The 15,773-nt window shown below is 42.8% G+C and overlaps 1 long non-coding RNA gene across 1 annotated transcript in view; it reads right to left on the bottom strand.

The window, feature by feature from the left end:
• Positions 1 to 2,271: 2,271 nt before the first annotated feature.
• Positions 2,272 to 15,773, bottom strand: part of LOC128312609 (uncharacterized) — a 46,211-nt gene continuing 32,709 nt past the window's right edge. The window contains exons 2-3 of the long non-coding RNA XR_008292101.1: positions 4,302 to 4,370; positions 2,272 to 3,437 (exon numbers count right to left, since the gene is read on the bottom strand). This is a non-coding gene — a long non-coding RNA (uncharacterized LOC128312609). The remainder of the gene's footprint in view (positions 3,438 to 4,301; positions 4,371 to 15,773) is intronic.

Below are 15,773 nucleotides of genomic sequence, written 5' to 3'. Positions count from 1 at the left end.
AGAAAACACAGGAAGTGTTGAAAAATAATAAATCCAAAAAAAAGAAAAAAATTACTTACTAGTCAGGGAAAGGAGAAAATATAAATAAAGCCAAGAGATTGTATTTGGGAAAAGTATTAAAAGAGATACATTTCAGGAAAATCATATCACAACAAAATATAGATGAGTAACCAAAATTATAAATGAGAAATATGATGCAATAACATAAAAAGGATACTTACCAATTATATATAAATATTCAAGTCTAATCTTGAAAACTTGAAAAATATTAACATCTAATGAGTTGCCAGAAAATAAATAAATTACCAAAATAATTCAAGAAAAGTGAATATCCTGAATGGGTCATTAACTATGTAAGAAAATGAGTAAAGAATGAATCCTAAGCAGACTCTAAAGTCATATTTTTATTTTTTTCCCAAATAAATTAATTCCCTTGTGATTTAAACTATTCTGTAATTGGACATGTTAGAAAGCTAACACAACTCAGATACCAACATCAGATAAACACAACTCATCAGAAGACAACAAAGAATATGTGGTCATACTAAATTCTAAATGAAGTCCTAACTAAATCTCACTATGCCCAGGGAAATATGACAATAACAGGTAAAATTTGCTACACATATGATTTGATATATACAGTGGAATGTTTTAAAACACATTGCAAATTTCTTAGCACTCCTTCTATCCAAGGCGGGGTCTGTCGTCCCTTCCTTTGAACCTTGGCATGTGGGCCTTTGTGACAGCCTTAACAAGCAGAATGTGTCTGAGTGATACTCTGGGACTTCTGGTGCTAAGTTTGAAAAGGTGCTATGTATTCTGCTGGTTTCTCTTGGGACACTCATTCTGGAAGCCTCCAGAAGTCTGGTTACTCTGGACCCCCATGTAGAAAAACCACACTGAAAGTGACAGATGCCCACAGAGCCCCAGATGCTCCAACCCCAGTAGTCTGAATCTTCCCAGTGCAGGCACCAGACATGGGAGTGAGGGAGCCTTCCGGATGGCCCTGGCCCATCCTGTCTGTCTGACTGCAAACACATGAGTTATCCTAAGCTAGAACTGCCTCACTGAGCCTGGTCAACTCACAGACTGATTCAGAAGGAAAATAGATGGTGGTTATTGCTTTAAGCCACTGCTTTGGAGAAGTTTGTTACACAGCAGTAGACAACCAGAACATATCTAATCATTAAACTTAGTCAATCAAGTAATATAATAATATGTGACGGTATTAATATGTGACACCTGCAAAAGCATTTAATACAATTAAATATCCATTCTTTATTAAGAATTCTTAGCAAGTGAGGAAAAGAAAGCCCCTGAACATGATCACACATCTCTGTCCAGAATACGAAGCTACACTGTGCACACTATGAACCACTATAGGCATTCATTCCCATTAAAATCTGAAGCAAGGAGGGGCGCCTGGGTGGTTCAGTTGGTTAAGCATCCGACTTTGGCTCAGGTCATGATCTCACAGTTTATGTGTTTGAGCCCCACATCAGGCTCTGTGCTGACAGTTCAGCCTGGAGCCTGCTTCAGATTCTGTGTCTCCCTCTCTCTCTGCCCCTCTCCTGCCCACACTCTGTCTCTCTCAAAAATAAGTAAACATGAAAAAATAATAATAGTAATAAATTTAAAAATAAATAAAAAAGATAAACAGTTTGACCTCAGCAGAAAATGGGAAAGCAGCAGAAAGCAGCAGAAAATGGGAAATCTCATATGATGCTGGCTGTAGTTAATCACTACAACATTTGGTAAAGCAATGAATTCACACTTTTACATGAGCAACCCACTTTCTGAAACCTATGCCTATGGAGTTAACCAAAATTGGGGGCAAAGATTTATGTGCAAATGTAAAATCTAAAACACTAAATAAATATTACTTGAAATAATGTTTTTGAAATATACATAACAAAATAGATATCATGCTTTGGGGTATTTTAATCACAGTAATACTTATTTGTGTTATGTGACCTTATTTTTCATGATAAAAGTAATACCTGAACATTTGAAACAATGGGTATTACAGGGGAACCTCATGAGATAACATTAAATAAAGAAATAAATAGTATATGAAACTGTGCAGTACCATTTCTACTTTTTCATAGATGTTTATGTAAGTGCATGTCTGTTTGTCTTATTGGCACCAGGAAACTTCATCCCCCATACACACATCCCATAATTATCGCCTCTACAGTTCTTGACAATGAAGAAAACATGGCAAACCATTTAGATCAAAAAGCTTAAGGTACTTTTATCAATATAGCGTCACAGGAGTAAGCTCTGTCCCTCTTAGAATCTGATGCTTAAAAAGGGACACTTGATTAAGGATGCACGGCCTTGTTACAATATCCTCTCCATTTGTCTCAATCTGCATGATGCCCTCCTTCGCAGCATCTTCCTGGTACTCCAGAGCAGAAAGCCTAGAAACTACATTTCAGAGACTCCCTGGCCAGCAGCACTGTAGTTCGATATGACTGCTGGAGAGGCATTTGTACGAGGCGTGGAGAAGCGAAGGAGGAGCCATTATTCTGTCCCACAGCAGCTACAGACAGGCTCAGGGGCATCAGCCAACGGCAGATATGTGGACGCACCAGCAGCTTGCAGGTCGCCTCCTAAAAATGATTCACACTGCAGCTACAAAGCTGTGCAGACTGCAACCTCTGTTCTCCAAGCAAGCTTCTCTATGACTCCTGTTTTCCGGATTTCTTGAAAGCCAGCAGCACCCTCCCGGACCTGGACTCTCATGCCCCACTCTTCGAAGGATTCTGTGACCTCCCAGTTCTCCATATACATTCTCTGATTAAAATACCCAGAGTGGCCACTCTGTCCCTGAGTAACCCCTAAGTGATAGGACTTCCAAATGCAGACTTCTCATGTCTTCACAATAATCCACATCCTGTCCAAAAAAGCACTGGCTGGAAAGAAAAATAGCAACACAGCTGTTGCTATTCATGCTTCCAGAAATTCCATTAAAATGTTTATCTTGTTGATACTTCGTGATCTAAAATATGGCCGATTAAGAGTTCAGGAACTGTGGCATTCCTAAAAGCTAGGTGTTCCACAGGACATGTTAAAATAATTGTTCTTATCCAGGAGTGGTTTTGCCTCTGCCTACTCTGGAACATTTGGCAATGTTTAGAGACATTTTGGGTTGTCACAACTGGGAGATAGGGGTTTTGTTACTGGCATCCAGTGGGTAAAAGCCAGAGATACTGCTAAACACCCTATAATGCACAGGGAAGCCCATGCAACAGAAAAATCATCTGACCTGAAATGTTCCTGGTGCCAAGATTGAGAAATGCTGCCTTAAATATTTTTCATCAATCTTCCAGGATCATTATATCAAAAGCTCAAGTTACACAAATTTTATCTTCCATGTGATAAGGGAAGAGAAATCTTCGTAATTAATTCCAAAAATGGGCCACAGTCAGGACCTGTGATATAGATGAGAGAGAAATGCAAATTGCAGATGGGGATATCCTTCTTCAAAGCTGCTTTTAACCCAGGTAACAAAGGAACCAGAAGAGGGCTAATAAGAGAACAAAGAGAAGAGAAAAGACTCTCAAGCACAGAAATTAGGCCTTCTCTCTCTTCTGCAAAATAATGAATGTTTATTTCTATGTGACCAATTATGGACGCCTTTTCTTTCCCTCTTTACACTTCTTTATATTTTCCAAATTTTATATAATGGTCATACATTACTTAGGTAATTGTAAAAAAATCAATAAGCATTATATCTAAAATGGACAGAATGAGAATACGCAACCCTCTCAAAAAAATATCCTAGTCGTATTGCTGCAAGCACTTTACATCATCTCTGCAATCCTCATGGGGAATACAGACAAATAGAAAAATTATGCAACTCCCACCAACCTGATTGTTCTGCTTTTATAACTACACACCATCCCACCAAATTTTACTAACAAGGTTTCTCGAATTTACCCAAGACAGTCAGGAATGAATTGTAAATTTCCCCTCGGCGATAATGGGGCACAGAGACAAAGATCCCACCTTGTTTGGATCAAGAGACTGTTGTTCAGGGGACACACAAGCCTCATAGAGGAGGAAAAAGGCAATCCCCTCCTCTGTATTCCAGGCAATCAAACTTTCTAAGTGCAAAATTCTGTCTGCTCAGAATTAGATGTGTCCACTAATAGCAACATTTTACTGTGCAGTGGTTTTCCTGACCGAAGGCTAGTTTTTAATCTGCGGATTTCAAGGATGCAGCTTATTCCTGAAATTTAAAGAGCCATAAAATATTTATTTTGTTATTTTAAATATATGAATTATTTACATACCATTGGGCTGTACCTAGAACTAGGCCAACTGGCGCTCTCTCTCTTCCTTCCAGCAACTTCCTCCCAGCTCTGAAAGGGAGAGAATAGCCATAGCAAGATTGCTCTTTAGCCATGAGATGGTCCATAAGACCCCTTATAAACATCATTCAGACCCTCCTGAAAACTCACAAGGAGTGGCTTACCTGTCCCCAGAGGGGCAGGGGGGTTGTCATGTCCAATGAACCACCTTGAACTTGGAGTGGACCAGCATCCAGGGTGGCCAGCCTCTCCAATTAGGTGTCCTACCCCCAGTGCACCTCTGACTGATTAAACGAGTACTATGGCAGGGAAACATAACTTATGTTATGTTACTTACATATGAAATTGTTATTTACAATGGCTCCACTGTCTTCTAAGGAAAATAAATACTAAAAGACCCCAGTGTTTGCTCAGGGGCAATAATGGGTATGAGGATGCAAGACTGGAAAAACTAGGAGAATGACAGATAAATTACTCACTCAACATATGAAGGGAACTAAAGATGGGGAATGATGGAAGGGAAGAAAGGTGATGTTAGACTGGCAAAGTAGGAAGAAGTTTCAAGAGCATTTAAAAGAGGGACTTAGCAGGGAGGGGGAGAGGGAGGGAAAATGGTAAATGAGGACAGCTCTACATCAAATGTTGTTATTTTCCCTTATGATCTTTATTAAAATCTATACTTCCTGCTAACAAGCAGGGCCTTGCACATTGTAAGTACTCAATAAGTGTTTGTTGAATTAATAAATAAATTAACAGACAAAGAATCTTTTAATGGAGTTGGGTTTTGCTCTTTGTAGGGTGCACACAAAGTGCTGAGTCTTTCCTCTTTCAGGCCGTTCTGCTGTCTTCATAATCATGGTTTTTAAGGCTGCATAAATTCCAGCACGCTGACATGCTATAATTTACTTATTCATTGTAATTTGATTGTTTCTTCTGTGTTTCTATCACAGGCAATGCTGCAATGAACATCTTTGGACACATAGCCTTTTTCCACACGCATACTGACAAATTGCTTTCTCAAAGGTGTGGGTGCCAGCTGGGAGGCAGCTAGGGAATCACAATTTGACCAGATAGGAAACTCAGAGCAGGAAGGTTTGGCTTGGGCCCCAGCTCCAACCAATGGTCTTCACAGATGCTGGGTAGATACATGTACTGGTCACTGCACAAACTTACCTGAGGCCACCCCAGGTTGAGTCCAGTGATATGTTCTGTGAATATAAAACTGCATTCAAGAATCGTGGTCTAGTGAGTGTTAAAGCAACATGTAGTGATTAAAATGATTACAATCACCCTAGTGATTAAAATGTAGTAGGATAAGGGCTGTTGTAGACGGTAGCGGAGAGTGTTTTTGCCAATGCAAGATACCAGTACTTTATGTAACCTGGAATAAAGAGAATAGAGAATGTCAGAAAAGATTCCTGGAGGAAGTGGTTTCCATACTCTTTCTTAGAGGAGAAATCTAAGAATCTAGTTCAGGAATGGGAAGGGTAACAATTTCCAGGCAAGGAGAAAATCATTCACAAAGGCACAAGCAAAAAAGACAATGCATTACAGGGCAAAGAGCATAAAATATTATGTGTAAAACAGGAATTAGGAACAATGAATAGGAGTGGCTGAGAAGACAAGCAGAAGATAAGATTTAAAGTTTCCTGAAAACATTGCTGGAAATTTGGACATCACACCATAGGCAAATTGGTCACAAGCCAGAGGTTGATTGGCATAATCATATTTACCTCGCGTAAAGGTGCCTGGGGAGTGAGGAAAGGCTAGAGCCAGGGAGGCAGATAGGAGTAACCCAGGAACCAAGTGCTGAGGGATGGCCTCAGTAACAGAAGCATCATAGACAGTAATGAACTTCTATCATTTCTCAGGAAAGACACACCCACGTTCACCAGAACTGCAAAGCTCAGCCCCACCCACAAATGTTAATTTTCTTGAACTCCACAAGGCAAATACCTTCCTCTCACTTTTCTGGTTCAGCTCTAGCAGGATTCCTCAGATTTCCAGTGTTCGAACTACTGGTTCCATTCTCTGATAATACCTTCTGCTCATGGCTCTTCAATCCACCTTGTTATTCAGATCACACCCCATAATTGTCTACTAATTTCTCCCTGTATCCTGACCCAGATTAGCTCAGAAGGCTGTCTCTGCTGTGCCTTGATTACCTTGATATGTGGAGATTTGATCCATCAGTGATGGTTTCTTCATAGCATGTTGGGGTATCAACATTATAGCTCCATAAATTCAGTCTACAAAGAACTGTATTAGTCTGGGTTCTGCAGAAACACAGAACTAATAGGAGATATATATATGTGTGTGTATGTGTAATATATATATATATATATATATATATATATATATATATGTATGTGTGTGTGTGATATATATGTATCACTATATACACATTTACAACATATATCTACATGTATATCTACATATATGCAATATATACATACACACACACAAAGAAATGTACTCTGAGAAATTGGCTCATGCAATTATGGAGGGTGACATGTCCTGAAATCCACAGCCAGCAAGTTGGAGACTCAGACGGCCAATGATGTGAATTCTAGTCCAAGTACAAAGGCCTGAGAACCAGGAAGCTGATGGTCTAAATGCCAGCCTAAGCCTAAGTCTCCAGAAAGTAGAAAAGCAAAGTCTCAGCTCCAAGACAGCAGAGAGAAAGAATTATTTCTTACTCGGCTGTTTATTCTATTTAGGTCTTCAGTAGATTGGATGAGGCTGGTCCATCCACACTAGGGAGGGCAATATGGTTTACTCAGTCTACCCTTTCAAATGTTAATCTCCCTCACAGAAACACCCTCACAGGCATACACCCAGAATAATGTTTAACCAAATATCTGGGTACCTCATGTCCCAGGCAAGTTGACACATAAAATTAATCATCACAGAAACTAAAAGGACTCCAGCCAGGATTTGGAAGTGTTTCATACACCAGTCTCTGGAGCTCTGGGGCTATGCTGTTCAATAGGGTAGCCACATACTTGAAATACGGTTAGCCTGAATTGAAAAGTCCCATTATAGCAAAATACCAGATTTCAAAGACTTAGCACCAAAGAAAAGAGGGTGAAATATCTCATGAATAATTCTATATTGATTACATGTTGAATGACAATATTTGGATATATTGGGTTAAATAAAGTACATTATTAAAATTAATTTCACCTGTTTCCTGTTACTTTTTTAATGTGACTGCTACAAAATGTCCAATCATATATGTGGTTCACATTCAACTTCCATTGTCCAGTGGTGCTCTAGAGGGCTGGGTAGAAGTATCAGTTAGCAAGGATTAGTGGTGGCATCAGGGGTCCAGATAAAAAAAAGCTAAAAATTCAGGGTATACAGGCACCTGGGTGGCTCAGTTGGTTAAGCACCCAACTCTTGGTTTTGGCTCAGGTCTCGATCTCATGGCTTATGGGATAAAGCCCAGCACCAGGCTCTGCACCGACAACACAAAGCCTGTTTGGGATTCTCTCTCCTTCTCTCTCTGCCCCTCCCCTGCTCTCCAAATAAATAAATAAATAAACATTAAAAAAATAAAAAAAAAAAATTCAGTGTACAGCTTTAATCTTAATAAAGCACAGATGGACTAACAGGGGAACTGAGGCACTGGCCACTGAAATGGGATGGGCTGAGGGACCACTGTGACTCCCTGGGCCTAGGAGTCCCGTGATGTAGGCCATCTCAGCTTCGACCTCATGACTCCAGCTGTAATGGACACTGGCCTGGCTCAGCACCCTGCAGTGGAAGGAAGGTGCTGATACGTCTGTTGTCTGCCTTCCTGCTGCTTTGAGTCAGGTAAATTCTACTCTGGAGGACCAGTAACCCTCTCTGAAGCAATTCTTGTTCCCTCTGATCAAAAACATTATAAGTTCATGTTTTTAACTGGATAAAATCCTAAGGCTTCCTGATTTGAGCCAGAGGCCCCAATGCCCATATCATTGGACAAATAATCAGCTTTCCTTGTCTTCTGTTTGCTCTTCTAGGCACTAAGAGGTAACAGATAGAATTAATTCCTTTTACTGAGAAAATTTCAAATCCATTTGTAAATACTGGTTTGGTTCTTAAATGGTGCTTGAGAGGTGATATATAATTAAAGGCTGTTTAGATTTCACTTAAGCAAGAAGCTTCTGAGCAGGCAAGAGTGATGCTGCTGGAGGTGTATGTTTACAGATCTTATTAAGGGCTTGAAGCACCTAGCAGTGCCCACCAGGCCTCAACTGGCAAACACCCAAAGCATAAAGCAGGAAGCTGCACAGGGGAGGCTGGTGGGAGTTGAGGAGCTTCCCAGAAAAGCAGGAAGAAGGGAAGGTTGAACAAACAGCAGGTGAGACTGAAAACAGTCACAGAAAGCCTTGCTCCAGCCCATTTCACCACAATGACCTCAAGGAGAGGTCCCAGCCATGGTGAGCTGGGCATCCTGGGTCCTGCTATAGTGGGGCTGGGAGAGGTGAAGTCTCCAAGATGTCCCAATACTATATCTTCCCTACCATAACCCATCACCACAGAAGAGACCTCCTCAGCCTCTCCAGGGACCCCCCCCCCCCCCCCCGCCACCGTCCCTGCCGGCCCTTCCCTGGCAGGCTTCTGTCTCTTTCCTTACCACTTCATGGGATGAGGTTCTCTCAGCAGAACGTAAGAGATAAGACAGTGACTATTAGCCTGTCAGCATTTCTAGTTTATCCCCCTCTGAGTTTGCTAAGGAGTCTGTCTCTTTGTTTCCCCACTCTCTATTATCCACCAAATGTCATGCTCTGCCACACTGGTCCTTGGGCTTCTGTGATAGAACATGACAGGGAGTGGAGGAGATCAATGAGAAGTGTGTGGGTGAGCAGTGGAGGAGGCTGGGAAAGATTGTAATGAAAGCCAAGGATGCTAACTGAGGGCCATGTGCTGGAAATGGAGCTGGGGTCTCCATACCACATAATGCCACATTGTGGCACATTATTGGTGGGGCAGGGAGGATGGCCAGGCCCCCCGAGGCTTGGACTTAAGGTGCACAATTAGATTTCAGATTAATAATATCAAACTATGTGTGGCTTGAAATTTCCTTTCCTCCAGGAGTGCATGAAGGAAGGCTGCATTCAAGGTATAAAGACCTGAGGCAAGCATCAGTCACGAGGGCTTCTGGAATACTCCCAGAGCCACGAGGACACCATGGAGACCTCGCTAGGATTGGAAGTAAATTTGGGGATTGAGATGTTCAGACCGGCACATGGCACTTGGAGAACCTGAGTCACATGGGTGATAGACAATGTAATGTGTCTGTCCAAGGTCCATTACCCCCTTCTCTCTTACTGCCAGAATCCCTTGGAGTGGCAGTGTACCAGTTAGAAAATTTCATTTTGCAATCTCCCTCACAGCTGAGAACAAGTGCCCATGTGCCAATGAGACACGAAAGAAAGTCTGCAGTAGATATCTGGGTAAGTCTTATGTTCCCAGAGATAGCCCTGCCCCTTTCCCCAGTCACCTCCCTGCCTGGGACATAAACAAGAGGCCAGAGAGGGAAAAGCCACTCTTTTATCACCAAATGGCAAGGCTGAGAATGAAAGGTGTCAGCAGAGAACAGCAGAAGAGAGAGAGAAGGTGCTCCACAATGCACTGGCCATCCCACACCCCCACACTGGGACATCCTACACCAGATGGCCAGCTCCATGAAAAAGAAATCAACCCTCTTCCTCCTTTAAGCTATTCCATTTCAGATTTCTATAGCCATACCCTAACGAATAGACATGGCGCCGTGCGGGTTCACTCAAGTAGAGGGATTCCAAAACACTCATTATTTAAATTGCCAGCTCCACGGACACCCAGGTTCTTAAGAACTCATTGTGTAGGGCTGCTGGGAGTTAGTCAACACCAAATAACCCTATCCCCTGCCGCCGAAGCCATGGCCTGGGAATACCAATCTGGTCTCCATTCCCTGGAGACTCGGCTGTCACAATGCAACTTACTATGGAAGGGTTGAAATGAAATTTAAGAAATCAGTAGAAAGCAATCTACCAGGTTTGTAGAAGAGGATTTAGAGAGGTGTTTAGAAGGCACCGCAGATCCACTGTAAGGATGAAGTGGCCCTGAGACAGAGATCTGCCACACTCCCAGGGCAGCTGATGTGACCTGGCACCACAGGATGCTCATAACTGCTGAAAGTTCTGTGTGTGGACACAGCTTGAGGCTTCTCAGCCAAATGATGATGTGTGCCAGGGAAACACAATCCACAAGTTACATGAACAGAGATAACAATAACATGATACAAAGAACTGTTGACTACGTGTTAAGTAGTTAACTAGGTACTTGAAAGAGTAACAACAGTAATAACTGCAGGAAGCAGCTACTGTCACTAGGACCAGAGGAACAAAGGGAAGAGGCTGGAATTGTTAAAACTTGGGAAAGTAGAGAAGGAAGCTCTTCAGCCGAAACTCAAGACTTTGGAGTAGCCGGCACCAGCCAGAGAGGGGTCTCTGTGGCCATGAGGGGTGCTGCGGGTTGCAGACAGGATGCAGCAGCTGCTTACAGAAAGGAACTGCCTCTGCTGGGGTGGAGAGGCCTTGCTGGGGAAAGGAGCAGGCTCTCACTCCGCCTCCTCCAGCCCTGAAACGGCTATCTAGCGCCCCCTACTGGAAAAGTCTTGTATAGCAAAGCAGCTGGCCGAGCGGGAATGCACCTGGCTGAGTCCCAGCTCCAGCATCACAGAGCACAAAAAGAGGAGGGGCTGGGAGCTGAGAAACCATTATTTAATACCTTGCACAAGGTCCTGTAGCAGCCACTCTGCGAATAATATCTGCCTCCTTCTTCTGAAAGATGCGAATCAATAGAGACCAGAAAATTAGGTCTTAGAGGCTCAGAAACATCTAAGCACATTAAGGGGAGGCAGAGAGGGGGGTGGCAGGGGGAGGAGAGGGCATGGTTGTAAGTAGTTGGAAATTAATAAGCGGCATTAGTCTTGATTCCCAGGAACCACCCAGTCTCCCTATTGGCAAATCGAATCAGGACAGAGGAAGTAGGAGAAGGAATGGACTTGCGGCAGGAAGTAGCAGCTCAGGCTGAAGGAACTCAGCCAGAACAGACTGGAGAAGCCAAAAGAGAGGCCACTAGGGTTTCACACCTCAGAAACGGGGCTTAGCCAGTCATGGTTCTTGGCCAACACTGGTTGAAGAGTTGGCTTGTACTGTGCTTTCAAGGCAGAAGATGGGTCCGGCTAAAGTCCTGCAGGCACGGGCACTGGCCCCCTGGAATGTCCCAGAACTGATTCAGGAGGTGAGGACAGTCCAACAATTGCTTTGATTGTGACAACCAGAAGGATAGAGTGGTTTCAAGTTCTCAGGGTCCCTTTAAACTCCTCACATCAAAGACATTGATGGCAGAGGGGAAGAAGATGAAATGCTTCATCTTAGCACTATGGGGTTGTTTGTCCCTTGGTCCTGAGGTTGGTGACAAGGGTATAAGTGAACTCAGCCAGGCACCTGGAGGATCCCAAACTACTAACACATATTCAGAGTAAAAGAAGGCCAAGTTGGGAAGGGAGGCTTGTGAATGTAAGCAGTGAGAGTTGACAAGGAGCTTATTGAGCGATCGAACGCCTTTTGCAAAGTCTATTATATTGTTTAGATGGTGATGGAATAAAAATACTAATTTCATTAATATAATACAGCTTTGCCCCAGCCTCCAACCCATGCTCACTGACTAGCATTCAGGCCTGACCCGATGCACTTTCTCCCTGTACCCACTCTCTGGGGTCCCCAACCTTGCCACACCACTACTAGGGCTTTTGTGTGGAAGAATGGAAAGGAAACGAGATAGACATGGAGGATGAAGTCCCTGGGCATGAGGGCCCATGGCTGTGTTCAAGGGATTGGAGGACCAAGGTTGCACTGAAAGAACAATGTGAGAAAGAAGAAAAGGAGAATTTTAAAAGTAATGCCAGAGACCACGCTCTCCCTTTATGGGCCCACAGATGTACAAGAAAAAAACATAAATTGTTTTGAAATTACTTTTGGCTGTATATGCTGTGTTCTTTTAACCACAACACTGCTTTGGGAATAAACCACAGGAGTGGCGGCTCTATAACAGTCATAAAAACCATCTCAAAAGCTCCTCAGAGATATAGGAACTGTCAGAGAATCCCCTAAGCCTTTTCTACTTCTATTTCCAGTCTATTTCTTTGGCCAGGCCAGCTCTGGGCTTGGTGGTCCTCCCACTACAGCCCTTCCAGACTCAGCTCCTTTCCTCTCCTCCTTCCAACTGGTTAGACAAACAGTGTCCCAGCCTCCCATGCTGTTCCACAGACCAACCCAGAGGCTTTTTCCTGTTTAAGGAATAGACTGGTATCCCTACAGGCATGGATACTGGTTTCATCCCCTAGGGCAGTTGTCATGAACAGGTCTCGCACACACATGTACACATGTATTTTCCTGGACAGAAGTCTGCCGAGCCAACAGTAAAGGGAAAATAGCGATGGGCCAGGTGACACCTTTGTCCCACATGGGTCTGTGGCTTCTCTGAGTCCCCCAGCTGGGAGATGAGGCCCCGATGCTCACTGGAACACTGCCACTTCCTTATAAGGAGAAAGTAATCCAAGTACCCAAGTGAAATTCCAATCCCATCTCCTGGGAGGAAGAAGGTGCACTTGGGAAAGGTATCCTTGGAACAGTTGTGCCATTAGGAATGGATGGTTTCTGGGAACCAGGAATAGCAAAGAAAGTGACAGTGCTTGGACACAAAAATCCAGTCCATACTTCAAGTATCAAGCATGGTTAACCTCATCTCCTGCTGTGCCAGTTACTAACCTATTGCCTTTCAGCTCCAGGATCTTGAGATCTTAAAACATCCTCACTCTACCCAACGCACTGTCGTTATGTCCTTGACCTCATCACGCTCAGCAACTTGAACAGGAACTCCATTCCCATACCCATTCCAACCATCCACACAATTGCCACAACTGACACTTCTTCCAGCTCTTATTTCCGTGCTTATGGGTGTGTTCAAACTCATAAAGACATCCAGTCCCTTAGAAATTTAATTTTATTCCAATATGTCAGTCAGTTCTTAGCTTCATTTTCTTCCAAATTCATTTTAATCTCATCATAGACTACCTGAATCGTGTTCTCCTCCTGGAATTAGAAGGATCGCCTAGTTTCAAATCCTATCTCTATGTATTCTCTACACATATGTGAATTTGGGCTAATTTTACTTACTTGGGACTTATTTTTATTATCTGTTAAGTGAACCTAATATTAATGCTGACCTCCTAGGGTTGTTAAGAAAATTAAACAAAACAATATACATAAGGAGCTTAGATCTTCATGCCTGGAAAATAGCATGCCCTCCCTCGATGTTAGGTATTACTATCACTATTATCTCCCCATCTTTGTCCATCAAAATCCCAATCCTGGTTCAGCATTACAATAACACATCTTCTAGGATCCTCTACCTGGGTAACTGAGTGCTGCTAAAGGAAACATTGTAACTCTGAGAAGATTCCGTCACCGCCAATTAGACTGAGTGTTCTCACTGGATCCTTAATTCCATTGGCATGCCGTATCTGTGATTCGCTCCCACGTTCATTTCTCCTAATTTTCTCTCCACATCTTTCTAATTTTTCTCAAGCCAGTTTGCACAACCGCTGAACATTCCTGGCATAAAACTTTGTCTCCTGTTTCATTAAGAAAATGGAGACCCAAGCACAATTGCCTTCAACTTCTAGTTCCTATAACCTATAAGTTAACTTAGAGCCATACAGAGCCTCCTTTCCTCCAGCTCCATCCTGCCCAAGACCGAAGGTCCTCTCTGTCCACCGTCTGCACCCTCCAGGACCTCCATCCTTTAATTACCCCTTCGTATACCTTCACCCACCCTCTCTCCCTATCTACTGGGCTTTTTTACTCATTCTATAAATAGGGCATGTCCTTCTCATCCTCCTACTCCTAAGAAAAGAACTCTACTTTTGACTTTATGTGCTCTCTAGTAAGAATTCTTCTCATGGAAATTTCTTACAAGCGTGGTCTAATTCAGTCTGCACACCATTCATCCCTCAACCTCCTACAACCAGACTTCCATCCCACTGCTCCACGTATGTCAGTCCTAATCTTATTCCAACTGCCCCAAGCTCCCGTAAATAATGACCATTCCTTTTTATTCCAGCACCTCCATTCCCGCACCTCATTTCTTGCTTGAGCATCCACAACAACCACCCTCCAGGTCTTATTGGTCCCTCTCAAACTTCTCCTGCTCTGTCATGTTCATGGAAACCTCTTCTTCTAATTGTTGCTTAAAGGTTGGGGATTCTAGATTTTTCATTTTGACCCACTGTTCTTATGCTGTGTACTCTCTCTGGGTGACCATATCCCTCTGTATGGCCATATGTTTCCAAATTTCTAACTCTAGTTTTTACTTCTCCCCAAAAGTTTACATCTCATTGGTTGTTTGAATTCTTCATCTAGATATCCTAAAGGATATCATCCCTCTCTACATGCCCCAAGTCCTCAAACTCAACTCCTTATCCCAACTGATGACCATTCGGACCACCATCCACATTGCCCCTAAGTCATGAACACAGAGTTTTCCTTTCCTTCAATCCTAAACCAACCTATCTTATCTCTTAAATATTTCTTAAGTATCTCTTAAATATTTTCCAAATCTCTCTCTTCGCCTCTCTGTCTACTACCCTAGTTCCAGCTCTCCTCCTCTCTTACCTAAAGATTGCCATCATCTCCTGGTTGATTTTCCACCTGATATTACTGTTCTACCCCCCACTCCTTTGCATGATCATAGAGGGAAATACCAAAACACAAACATGATCCAGTTATCAGCCTGCTCAAAAGTTTTTAATGCTTCCCATTTTTAAGGACCTTATCAGATTCAAGGACTCACGCTATCTGGTTTTCAGAAAATTGAGATTTTCCTCCTTCTACTCCTTACTTTGTACATTAATCTCCATCTTTACATTGTACGCTGCACCTATAATCTGTGCATCCTCTGAGTCCTAGCAGATGGAATACATCTCCTTTTCTGTGTTCTCTTAGCAACCCTCACATACTGACATCCAAGCTTTTGCCACATATTATATTTGGGAATATTCTTTACTTTCCAGCTCCCAGACCAGCCGGTGAGCTCCCAGGGCTATGTCTTAGCCTTCTCTAAATACCTGGTGCTTGTCCAGCCTTGGCCTATGCTAGGTGTTGAGTAAATCTGAGTTGAACTGAACTAAGTTGGCCACTATGCCGTTCATTCTCAGAACTCTCCATCTCTGGCCTACATCAAACCTTGCTGCAACTGCCTCTTCAAAGGCAGGAACATTCCTTCCAGATGAAAGTCTTCTATTCCACTGTCACAAGCTCTTTTCCTAACTCTTGTTACATGAGTTTCCACTTCACTCGTAAGGTCTCATAAGTAGAGATATTTTCTGGTTTTAAATAAAATAAAAGTCATCCAACACCC

This window comes from Acinonyx jubatus, chromosome D2 (assembly GCF_027475565.1).
Source record: "Acinonyx jubatus isolate Ajub_Pintada_27869175 chromosome D2, VMU_Ajub_asm_v1.0, whole genome shotgun sequence".
Lineage (NCBI taxonomy): Eukaryota > Metazoa > Chordata > Mammalia > Carnivora > Felidae > Acinonyx > Acinonyx jubatus.
The sequence above is the reverse complement of the archived record's forward strand: the minus strand, read 5'-3'. Positions and strand labels throughout refer to the sequence as shown.